The 12,034-nt window shown below is 65.6% G+C and overlaps 1 long non-coding RNA gene across 1 annotated transcript; it reads right to left on the bottom strand.

Moving 5' to 3' along the window:
* Nucleotides 1-278: 278 nt before the first annotated feature.
* LOC115274155 lies at nucleotides 279-9,220 on the bottom strand. The gene is made up of 4 exons (XR_003901115.1): nucleotides 8,625-9,220; nucleotides 7,243-7,375; nucleotides 6,269-7,103; nucleotides 279-717 (listed from the first exon to the last, which is right to left on the bottom strand). It is a non-coding gene; the product is annotated as an uncharacterized LOC115274155 (long non-coding RNA).
* Nucleotides 9,221-12,034: the final 2,814 nt, after the last annotated feature.

Genomic DNA, 12,034 nt, shown 5'->3' with positions numbered 1-12,034 from the left:
TAGCACTCGGATTCACCACTAAATTAATTTTTAATTCCAAATTTTGGTTAATTATTAAAATAAATAGCAGAGAACTACAGTTAGCCCCAGAAGCGTGAGCAGCCCAGCCGGGGCCCCTGTCCCAGCCGCGGGGTCCTTGCGAAGGGGCCTTGGAGGAGACCCACAGGGAAAAGGCAAAAGGAAACCCCGTCCCCAGACATTTCTCATTCTCGCGATGCTGACCCAGCCAGACGCCACCCAGGACCTGCTCGGCCCAGGCCCCCGACTTCTCTGTCTACTCAAAAAATATGTATTATTTCTCAACACTGATAAAAGTTTAATAGGAGTCGCCCAGGTTTTTAATAAACATGTCAACAGAAGAGCAGGCTGAACTGATGGGGCCCCTCCCAGAGATAAATTCTGCCTCAAATAGACCCAAAGAGCTTGGGGACAGGCCGTGGGGGAGGCGGGGCAGGAGGGGGAGGCACCATTGTTTTGCGGTTCTTTGCAAGAAAAAACGGTAAGATGGGTTTTTGTGTCTCACCATCTCACAGGTAGGGCCGGGGTAAAAGCTGGCATAATTTCAGGAGCGAAAGCCGCTTGGCGGAGAACCAGCTCGGAGGGCCCTGAGGTCAGGGGAGGGCAGCCGCTCGGGAGCAAATTAGCAGCGACGAGTTCTGAGATAAGGAGGCACTGGGCTCTGGGTCCCCTCCGGCGTCCCCGTCACGCTCCCTCCACCTGCAGAAACGGAGCCGGCAGCTGTCAGAGTGCAGAGCACGGGACGCCTGCCTCGCCGGCCCGGGGACTAGCGGCTCTACCGCGGGAGGCCGGAGCTGCCCTAACCCGGACTGTGACCGCCCGTCCCTAAACTCTGCCTGCCTGGGGAGGCCTTCCCGCCGAGGAGACGTGTGAAGGGTGGCCGCCTGTCTCCAGGCTGGAGGGGCACCCTAGGCTTTGAGGGGTGCTCAGCAGACCCTTTTATTCCCTCTCTCAAGGTCATCCGCTCCACTGGCTGCAGAGTGGTTGGAAGTTCCACCATTAGAGATTCACTTCTTGGGTTAAAGGTGGAAGGAAAGTAGGTTCCCCTGGGAAGCGGCTGGCCTACCAGCTATGGGGCCTTGGGGCAAGTCGCTGTGTGCAGCACAGGAGGCAGTGGCCAGGGACAGGAGGTACAGAAGGGACTCTAGTGACAGCATCCATGCTGCGGAGCTGAGCCTATGGGAGCTGGACCAGGTGGCCCCCCGCCCCACCCCTCAGCCCCCAGCCCGGGGTTGGGGTTCGGACCCTCTTCACCCCTTCAGTGCCCTTGGAAATGGAGGACAGGAGGTCTCCAGGTCCTGCCTGGACTTGGCGCTCATGAAGGGGACAGATGAGGAGGGATCGGGGCTTGGAGCGCCCCCTCCCCCAGCCTGTGCTGCTACTGTCACTGCAGCCAAAACTGGGCACTGGGGTGGTGGGCGGAGTGCGGGGAGGCCGCCCGGGGCCTCCCCTGGCCCCGAGTCATCTGAGTTCAGCCTCTCCAGCAGGACAGCTGAGAATGTGGACTATTTATACCGGCCAAGGCGGACAGGCGGCTGCAGGGACACACGGCCCAGTCGCCATATGTGGGCATGACCCATGGCAGGCAGGCCTGCCAGGGGGACAAGGACCCAAAACAGTGTCTGCCCTGCGTGTCCTTCAACCTCCAAATGTCCCCCTCTGAGCGCCCCCCGCCCCCCACCGTGACAGCTTTCCGACAGCTGCCTTCCCCTGCCGCTCGCTGTTAAAAATACTCTGGTCCCTGAGCCTCCTGTCCTGCGGCCATCCCCCGTGCCCCACGCTGGCCTTCTGGACCCATGGGGGCGACCCCATACTCTCAACCACCAGATCCTTCGGGGGTCCGCTCCCTGGGACGGGGCAGCCAGTGACCTTGCCGCCCAGCTCTCATGCTGTGGGACCTTCTTTCCTTTGTTCTCTGCCTGGGCTGAGCACCAGGGGCCTGGGAGGTGCCTCTGTGCCCAGTGTCCCTGGCCCCGTCACACGCACCCAATCACACCCTTGGCCCAGCACAGGAAGCGGCCCTGGGGCTCTGGAAACCTCGGTGGGTGGCACCGATGGCCAGCGCCCTGCCACTCTCCAGGACCGGTGGCCCTGAGTCCCTGTGCCTCAGGAGCAGCTGCAGGCCTGCCAGAGCCACCCTCTCACCCCCTCCCTGGAGACGCGCAGCCCTGCATACTGCCTGCACTGGGCAGCCAGCTCCCCGCTGCAGCCCCTCCCTGCCGGCGGGCTGGGCCTGCCCGGGGTCAGAGCCAGCCTTCGACTCTGAGCACTGAAGGCAGTGCCCACAGGGAGCCAGAAATGCACGCAGGAGCAGCCCGAAGCTCAGGCAGGCCAGGTCCAGGGCCTTTTGGGGCCAGATGAGAGAACCCCAGAGCAGGACGCAGGCGGGAGACCGCAGGAGCTCCTGGGGGCCGCTGGCGCTGTGCCCGGGGCCCCTCCTCTTGCCCAAAGTGATGCCAGCCTCTTCCCAGCAGAGGCTGGCTGCTGGTGGGCCAAGGGCAGAGGGCCAGGCCAGGCTCCCCCAGAAACCCATGCGCTCTCGTCCCCGGGCCCCCCGCTTCCAGCAGCACTGTCCCCAGGCCTGGCCACCCTGAGGAGCAGGGGGCGTCAAAGGCTGGGAGCAGAGCGTCAGCGAGCCGAGGCCCTCTGCAATGGGACGTGCGGCCAGCGACTGAGGCTGAGTCAGCACAAAGCTGCTCTGACTGAGGCCCGCCGTTACCCTTTATGCTAAGGTGGCACAATTAATGCAATCGCGCCGGCCCCGCCCACTCCGCGCCGGCCCCGCCCACTTCCCCGCCCACCAGGTCCACTTTCTGCCCCGCAAAGCCCTCCCGGCAGGTCGCCCCCTGCTGGGCCTGCACTTCCAGGTTTCTTTTAGGCCGCGGAGGGGGGTGGGGGGGGAGGGAGGGGAAGGCGGGCAGGGGGGAGGGGGACCCGCAGTTCCGGCGAAGTCCACGCTGACCCAGCGGGGCTGTGGTAGCTAAAGCCTCACCCTGCAGGTCAGTCCGATTATTTGTTCTTCGGCGCAGCATTTTCCACGTGAGATAGACAGTTTCCAACGAGATTACCATGCCCTGCTCACCAATGCTTTCGCCAGCTGTCCCCCTTGAAAACCAGACGCAGGGAAGGGCCTTCTTTCGGGGGGAATGAGTGCACCGCCGAACGCTGGCAACAAACACCCCTCTTTGGAAGCAGGTGCCACCATTCATGCAGCCACCAGGCTATAGACAATCTGTGGTGGACGCGAACGCAGGCACGCAGCGCAACGGGACCGCCCCAGCCCCCCCCCCCGCCCCCCCTCCACAAGGAAGACCCATTTGGAGCATAGCTAAAAACGTGAGCCGTCCCCTGGAAGAATGCAATCAAGGACACCCCGAAATGAGCGCCTCCCTTTTCGGATCCACCTCCTGGTCCCACCCCAGAGACCGGGGCCTGCGGTCCGTGCAAGTGTCCTGCAAACCGGAATCTCCCCGTCCCGCTCTCAGAGCTCAGAGGAAGGGACACCGCCCACCTCTCCCGACCCGAATTTCTCCTCACAGCCTCACAAACCCCACCAGGGTCCCCAAGGTGGCGGGCAGGCCCTAAAAGGTGGAGCTCTGACCCCACCCAGGAACACTGGACCCTCTCCTGTGTGGTGGCAGTGGTCTCTGGTGGCGGGCTATCCTGGAAAAGTGCCCTGGACAGAGGACACACACTTCCTGCCGCTTCCTCCTCTCCCCACAGCAAGGCCCAAAGGCCCAACTCCGAAGCCGCACCTGCTCTGGGCTCCTCCCTGGCTCCTTCCCCGGGAAACTAAGAGCTGGGGTTTCATGTACAGAAAATTCCAGCCGCCCCCAGGGCTCCCATCGGGAGGCGTCCAAGTGGTGCTCGTTCTTAATTTGGCCAATCAAGAGATGGGTGGCAATTTACAGCTCTCTCCCTGAGAACTCCCTAGCTTTACTGCGCAGTCAGACCTGATTCCACAACACTAATGCTTTTATTTAAACACCACATCCTGCAATAAAGCCTTAATGCACAGCGGGCTGCATCTAGAGGAAGGGCCGTGTGTCTGCGGCCGGCCCCGGCGGCCATGCGCCCGGCTACTTCCCTCCCTGCGGCCGGAGCTAGAAGCGTGGGGCAAAGAGGACCTTCCTGGGGACGCTGGGCACTGACCCCTCTGGGCCCAGTGGCCGGAAGGAAGGCAGTGCCCAAGGACAATCCTGCGTCCTGGACATACATGCCATCTTAAGGACCCTCAACTACAGTCAACCCCCTGGCAGCTAGGAGCCACGTGCAACTTGGAACCGCTCATGTCTGCCCGTCCCCAGGCTCCTGGGTGGGACATCAGTGTCTCAGGGAACCTAGCTGCCCCCAGACCCCAAGCTTCCGGCAGCGGAGGAGGGAGCCTGCTCGCCTGCACCTCCCTGCCCCACCCCCGATGCAAGAGCCGCATTCCTGCCAAAGGTCAGGGTGTGGCATGGGCTGGGCACCTGCCACAGTGCCCAGGCAGCAATGCCAAGGATGCCCGGAAAAGCAGAGATGACACACTCATTGGAAAAATAGTCCTGAGCCCGGGGAGGACGTGCCCTGGGCAGCCGCTCCAGCCTCACACCACGGATGCCCCTCCCATGGCGGCCCCGCCCCTGCCCCCTTCTGCCCTCGGCCTCACCGGAGAAGGACCAGCACCGTAGAACCCAGCTCTGTCCTCATCCCCTGGGCTGTCACAGCCCAGCCTTGGGGCCCACAGGACACCCCCCGGCCTCTCCTCTTGGCCAGGACCTGGCTGGTGGCCAAGCAGGCAGAAGGAGGCGGGGGTCACAAGGGGAAACAGAGAGCAGCGCACGCTGCATGGCAGAGCTGGGCAGGACCAGCCGGGAGTGGGGCTCAGGGCCGGTCACGCTCAGTCCCTTTGGTCTCTGTCTTCACCACCGCAGGCTCCCGAGGGCCCCTTGAGGTCCAGGGCTCGGGTGTTTCAAGGCACGAGGGGGACCCGGCACCACAGGTCCTCTGACCGTGCTTGCTGATCCCGGGGGGCTATGCCGCATGGCCCCCGCCTCACAGTGAGGCCCCTAGGAGCCAGGGCAGTGTGTTTCCCACAAGGAGGATCCCCACATGGCCATAGGAGCCCCTTCCCTCCTTCCTTTCCTTGTGCTGCATGGCTCCCTGACCCTTTGGGGACTCGCTGTGTTTCTAGTGCCTGTAAATAGCTTCCTGTCCCTACCTCACAAACAGCCCTTTTCTCTAGTGGGTGCCCAGAAGTGACGGCCTGGACCCATAGGCACCGTGCGTTACCAAGCCAAGGCCCCCAACCCCAGCACCGGACCCCACTCCTGTCCCAGGGCCCCCACCCCCAGGCCCCGCGCCGGACCCCACTCCTGTCCCAGGGCCCCCACCCCCAGGCCCCACGCCGGACCCCACTCCTGTCCCAGGGCCCCCTTGCCTCTGCCGCAGTCAGCACGTTGAATATTTAATGTCTGATGAACACTTCCACCTGCTGACACAGGCAAAGTGACAGAACAATGCCGGCAGGGGACAGGGCCGTCCACCGATGCCCAGGCAGCCTGCCACAGAGGCCTCGCCCTGGCCACAGCCGCCTGCCCAGCCGGCTGGCTGGTTGTCGGTCTGTCCCCCGGGCACCCCCGCGGGTGAGAGGTCCCCACCTGAAATACATACTTCTTTACATTCCATAGCTTCGCACGTCCATATGGGCACATAAAGAAGTATGTTTCCCAAGCAGGTAGTTCCATACGCACAGTCACGTGGGCTCAAGGAGGGGAACCCCCCACCCCTGAGGCCACAGGGCTCGGCCTGCAGCCTGGCCTGCCCCCCGGGCCCGGGCCCTCCAGCACCGGCCTCTGCCCTGGCCCCCCCCCGCCGCCCCCCCCCCAGCAGCTCCAGTGAACGTGACACGGGGTCAGGGGGGCAGAGGCAGTCCCAAGAACGCCTCCTTCGCCCTGCAGTTATCTGGTTGTGCGTCAACGGGATGAGAAAAGCAAGGCCCCGGGCTGCCGCCTCCCACCCTCACCCCGGGGAGCGGGGTGCCGCTTCCTCTCGGGGGCGTGCGAGCCACAGCCGGCGCCCTCCCGCTCCATCTGGGCACCTTGTCCCAGCCAAGTGCACGGGGAGGCCGGAGTGAAGACACCACAGCTTGGAAGGAGCCCGCCAGGGGTGGCCAGGGAGCAGGGTGGCCGGCGCCCACGGGGTGCCCAACACCATTAGGCCTATGCCCAGACGGGGGCACCAGGAGCCCAGTGAAGTGCACAGGCCTTACCTGGGCAGCTGGCTGGCAGCTGGCTGGGCTGGTCCCTGGTGGTTCTGCCTCCCAGGAAGCAGAGCCCTCAAGGGCAGGGCTCGGACGGTGCCTCTGTCTTTGAAGACATGCGCGGCAAGGGCAGCCTCTGGGAGCTGCTGGGAGGCGGCCCTCGCCTCAGCCAGCCCCTCTGCACCCGCCTGGCCCTGTGGGGGACTAGAGACGGCCCCCGCTCCCCTCTTCAGCTCCCTACCCCCCTTCTTCACTTCTCTCTCCCTCGCCCCTCCTGGCATCTCACCCCTCTGCCACGGCCCCTGAAAAGATGCTGGCACCAGCAGGAAGCTCACATGGGGGCCCAGGGCCACCAAGCGCTGCCACCAGTTCGGCGATGTGGCCCAGGGGTGCCTGGCTCCTGTGGCCTGAGCCCGGCCAGATCAATACCAATTTACAGTCAAACGCAGGGGCCGCCTTCCTGTTAATGAATTTCCCGGTGCTCACCAGCTTCTAATGAACCCGTTAAAGAGGGTTTAAGTAAACTTAGCAAGTGGCAAGCTAAGCACTTTGGAACACTTAATTGTATCGGTATTGTTTTCACTGCATTTCAGAATGTCCCCGCCATGGAGAAGAGCCCCTCAGCCCCATCACCTTCTGTGGCTGCCCCAAAGCCAGGAGTCAGAACTGCAGAGTCTGACAGAGAGTGGTGTGACCTCCGGGTCAGGTCCCCGCCATGGGAAGGGGCGCCACCCCCTGCCTGGGCCCAGGGACGTCAGGCACCCATGAAGGGAGGTCTTGCCATCGCCAGGGTGGGTGAGGCCTGCAGAGCACACCGAGGAGGGCGCCACTGGCTGCCAGGCACCTGCAGAGGGAGAGAGCAGGGGACGGGCTGCTGGGGACGGGGCCGCTGGGGACAGGGCCGCTGGGGACAGGGCCGCCGGGGACAGGAGCTGGGCCCCCAGGCCTGGTGTGGCTGGACGAGACCCCGGGCCTGAACACACCTCAGTTCTATCAGCAAGATGAGGCCCGGGGCGCCCCTGCACGCCGGGCAGCCCTCCTGTCCTGTGCAAATGGGCCCAGAGAGGGGCGTCTGGACGCTGCCGGCCCCCGGCCCGGGCCGTGTCTCTGCAGAGCCTGCAGTGTACAGAGGCAAGTAAGCAATTTCTCCGGTCCCTGGGCTGTGGCGGCTGCACTGGGCTAGGCCGGCCGGAGTCTGTGGGGCCGTGATCTGGGCTCCAAGAGGCGCCCCACCGACAGGGCCGAGCCGCCCTGCGGACAGATACTGAGGAGCAACGCCCCGTCTTCGCCGCGCTGCCCTCCTCCATCAGCTTCACGCGGCCAGAATGAGCAGGGCGACCAGTGCACCCCCTCCCCCCTGCGCCCGGGAGTGTGCTCTCCAGAGACCCCTTTACGAGAACTCTCCCTGCCAGTCCCCACAGGGGCAGCCTTGGGGCCGGCTCAGGCCTGGGACCCTCCCTCACTGCCTTCCCCATGCCAGCCCTTCACACAGGCACATCTGCGGCTCAGAGGAAAGTGAGGGGTAGACCGGGTCCAGCCACAGCCCCGTGAGAGTCTGTCTCACTCCACCATGACACCGGCCACTTTTCAGACAGTTTCCTGTCCTGTGAGGACAGGGAGCAGTAGCCGCCTCCAGGGGACCCCACGGTGGGGGGAGCAGTGGGCTGGCAGCGCGCCCGGCTTCGCCTAGCGCTCTTCTGCTGTGATCCCCCCCCCACCCCCCCCAGCTGCGTGGAGGTCAGGCTCCCTCGCTGAGACCCCTGGCTGCTCCCCACCCCCACCCCACCCCCCATCAAGTCCCCCAGTCTCGGCCCACGTGTGCCCCCTGCGGAGCACACCCAGCATAGGGACCCTCCCCCCTTGATGGGGGTCCTGAGAACTACAGAAGCCCGGCATCCGAGCCCGGGGGCAGCCACACCACCGGCTTGGAACGCCCCACCCCCCACGCCCCAGCATCTCCACCGCTAATGCTGCAAGTTCCAAGGTAAGTTTAACCACACCCCCAGAGCCTCGCTTTGTGCCCTGGGGCAGGTTCATCGCACCCGCCCCACCCCCCGGGCCCCCCCTCAGCCCCCACCCCCCCGCACCAGGACCCCCGTCCACCCCAGACATCTGGAGACTGCTGCTTCCTTGCAAAATGCCCGCATGTCAAAGTTCGTGCATGCCGGTTGGACGCGCCCTCCCGGCCTGCTGGCTGCTGGCTCTGCAGTTTTCCAAATGCGGACGGAGCCACGAGCCAGGAGAAAACTCCAAAGCACCCCCGCTGGAACCACGCGGCCGCCGGCTCCCACCCACTGGCAGGCACACCCCCACCGCGGCGGCCAGCAAGTTTGTAGGGCGCCCGGGCGGGCTGAGCAGGACTCACCGCGGAGCCCCTCCGGCCGGGCTGGCGGCAGCGGCCGCGGGCGCAGGGTCGTGGCTCCTGGTACGATGCGCCCGCGTGGCTCCCAGGGAGATGCTGCAGCCGCGGCCGCACCATCCACCTCCTCCCGGAGCCGACCGCGAATGCAGGGGTGGGGGAGGCCGGAGCTCCCGATGCGTCCGCACTTGGGGGGTGGGGGGCAGGCGAAGAGAAAGAAGACACCGCGCACCCCCCTCCGCACCGGCCCTTCCCCCAGCCCTCCCGCAGCCGCGCAGACTTAGCTGGAAGGGAGATCTTGAGAGGAGAGAGAGAGAGAGAGGGAGGGAGGGAGGGACCGGAGGCGCAGGACTGGCGGGCGATGCAGAGTACGGAGGAGCCACCTCGAGCCGTGCACCTTGAGCCCCTCCCCGCGCCGGCCGTGTCTGCAGACGCTCCGCACCCCCAGCCGGGGTCAGTGCAAGGTAGAGGTCAGGACGGAACAAAAGGGGCTGGCTGAGGCTGTGCAGGCTCACACATGCACACAGCCCTCTGCGAGCCTCCCGCAGGCGGGGGAGGGGAGGGGATGGGAGGAGAGGGCTGACCCGAGGGACCCGAGCGGGCGTGGGGGCCCCCCTCGGGTCAGGAGCCGGCCTCACCTTTGCAGTCCTTATATACCCGGCCAAGCATCCCAAACACGCGGCCCCAGCCAAGTGGCCCCCTCGGGCTGCGCTCCCTGACCATATTTAGTCAAGCAGGGGAAAAAATAGCCTGTCAGCTGGGCCTCCGCTGGCCGGCCACCGGGAGCAGGGTGGGAGCGCCAGCGCCATTGACGGCGGTCCTGGGCCCGAGCCGCCAGCCCCGGCCCCCTCCGCCCCTCCCCACGGGCCTCCCACCGGCTGTCCCTGCCCTGCTGTCCCCCCTGCTATTTTTAGCCCAGCCCAGAACCGCGGTGCCTCCTGCAGCAGGGGCAGCAGGCTCCCGGGCCACACAGCCTGCTCCTGGGGGTGCCCTGGGGAGACCCAGGCGCGGAGGCCGGCCGCCTCCTCCCTGCTCTGGGCCTCCAGGGACTGGGCCCCACCCAGGGTCTCACTCTGTGCCCTTTTGCCCAGAATTGGGGCCCAGATCAGCTGATGACCGGGGGCTTCCGGAGGCTCCCAAGCCAGCTCTGAGTGAGGAGGATGGCAGGTCACCTTGGACAGCGAGTCAGCTTGCCATCACGTACCCCTGGCCTGCCACCGGGGTGCACGCGCTCGTGGGAGACCTGGGTGCACACACGGGCTACGCTCAGAGCACCCCCATCCTGGGTCCGTGCCACAATGATGTCATGGGCATGTGCTGGGCACGGCCTGCAGGGGCCTGTCCTCACAGGGCCTGGACGCAGAGGCCAACTGTCCCCCACAACCGTGGGAGCCGCGTGGGCCTCCATCTGCCCGGGGACCCCCAGGACGCAGGACGGGGCACTGCAGTAATGGGACAGACCCGCTTCCCGGCTAGCGTCACTGCGGAGTTCTCGCCCCTGGAGCGCCGGCAGCAACATGCCCTGTGGTTCCAGAAAAGCCCTTTCACAGACCTCCCTGTCTCCTGTGCCTTGAAGCCATGGTCCGACTGTGGCCGTGGGGAAGGGGCGTCCATGCCTCTCGGAGCAGGGGCCCAGGGGCCCAGAGCCGCAGGGTCCCAGCCTGGGGACAGGGTGCTGTGGGGAGAGTCTGTGAGGACCCCACATAGGGATGGGGGTGGGGAGGGAGGGACGTGAAGGCCCAGGGATTGGGCAGCAGCACGGGGTGGGGGGGGTCAGATAGCAGTGAGGAGGGCTCCCGAAACGCTGAGCCTCTGGGACCCCCCACGTGGGGACATCAGCAGGAGGCGGGCAGGCCCCACCCCCAGGCCTGCCTGGTCTAAGTGCTTTTCTGAAACCAGCCATCTGGGCCCCGACACTGAGGAGGTGTCTGCACTGCCCCTGTCCCCTCTGTGGGCAGGGGTGGGGAGAGGAGGGCGTCATAGAGCTTGGGCAAGGAGGTCAAGGCAGCCAGGGCCCTAGGTGGGCGAGGGCAGCCTGTCCCCAAGTGTGGCTCCTGTAAATGATCGCCCAGGGCGGTGAGGGAGGGAAGAGTGTGGAACAGGACCCGTCATAAACCACCCGGAGGGTCACCTGCCCCCGCAGCCTGGCACCCACAGACAGGGGAGAGGGCACAGGGCTGTCTCTCCCTGGGAGGAAGGCTGGTTGGGTGGCCAGTGCCCAGTGGTTCCCAAGGTCTCAGGGACAAAGCCAGATGACAGAGTACTCACTTATCCACAACACCAGCATTTCCAGGTATTCCGGAAGCTTCTGTGTGGATTGCATGTTGATTGTCAAAGCATCACTAGGAGGTGGCCCTCCCGTTGCCCCCGCTTGGCGAGAAGGTAGGGACAGCTCAGAGGGAGCAGACTCACCCAAGTCCCAGGGCAGGGGCGGCGCTGGGCAGTGGCCCCCCACTGTCCTCCAGAGCCCCTTCCCGGACCGTCAACACAGACTCATTCCCCCTGAGTTGGATGCTGATGGACCCCCCACCGTGGGGAGACCGCCACCTGTCGGAGAGCCGTGGAAGGGGCGCCACTTGGTACCCGGGATGAACACCGGGCGGACACCAAGCCCGCCAGCCCGCCTCCCCCATTCCTTCTCCAGCAAGGGCCCAGGGGCCGGCCTGGCACCTGTTGGGGGCCACGCCCCATCCGAGGGGGACGCTCCAGCACGTGCCCTCGCCAACAGGGCCACCTGGCAACGTGGCTGCCGAGGTCTCGAAACGGGGCTAGTGTGACTGACCCTAACCTTTGATTCGATCTGAGTTAATTATTTTGGTTTCATCTGAGCATCTGAGCAGCTGTCAGTGTGCTGGGCATGGGGGTGGAGCGGGCATGGCGCCTACTGGTGACGCTCCGAGGCGAGGAGCCCTAGGCGGGAAAGTGTGGGAAGGGGTGGGTGGGGCCTGGGTGCCCTGAGGTCAGAGGTCAGGGGAGGCTCCTATGGAGGATGAACCAGGGCCAGAGGGGCACCCACGCCTGGCCTGTCCAGGGACAGCAAGGGTGGCTGGTAGGCCGCTGGCGGGGCCGCTCTGGCAGGATGTGCAGGGGTGCGGGCGGGGCCGGCCGGCCCTCAGGAGCCCAAGGCTACCATGCTGCTGCTTGGACCCCCGGAGCCACCGTGTGGTGGGGAGGGGTGCTCAGGTCCTGGCCGCTCCAGAGCCTGCCCTCCAGCTGTACCCACGGAGTGGAGCGAAGGTGGCCGCACGGAGGGAGGGCAGTCAGGCAAGCGCACCCCAGGAGGACGGGGCACTTCTCCCCTGAGCAAGCGAGAAGCGGGGTGCTGCAGAGGGGAGGCGAGGGAGGGCGGGGGGCTCAACCCCGACGGGAGCGCCTGGAAAATGGCCACCCTGCCGGAGCAGCAGGCCCTGAGTGCG

Source organism: Suricata suricatta, chromosome 12, assembly GCF_006229205.1.
Source record: "Suricata suricatta isolate VVHF042 chromosome 12, meerkat_22Aug2017_6uvM2_HiC, whole genome shotgun sequence".
Classification (NCBI taxonomy): domain Eukaryota; kingdom Metazoa; phylum Chordata; class Mammalia; order Carnivora; family Herpestidae; genus Suricata; species Suricata suricatta.
This window is presented reverse-complemented; position numbering and strand designations above follow the sequence as displayed.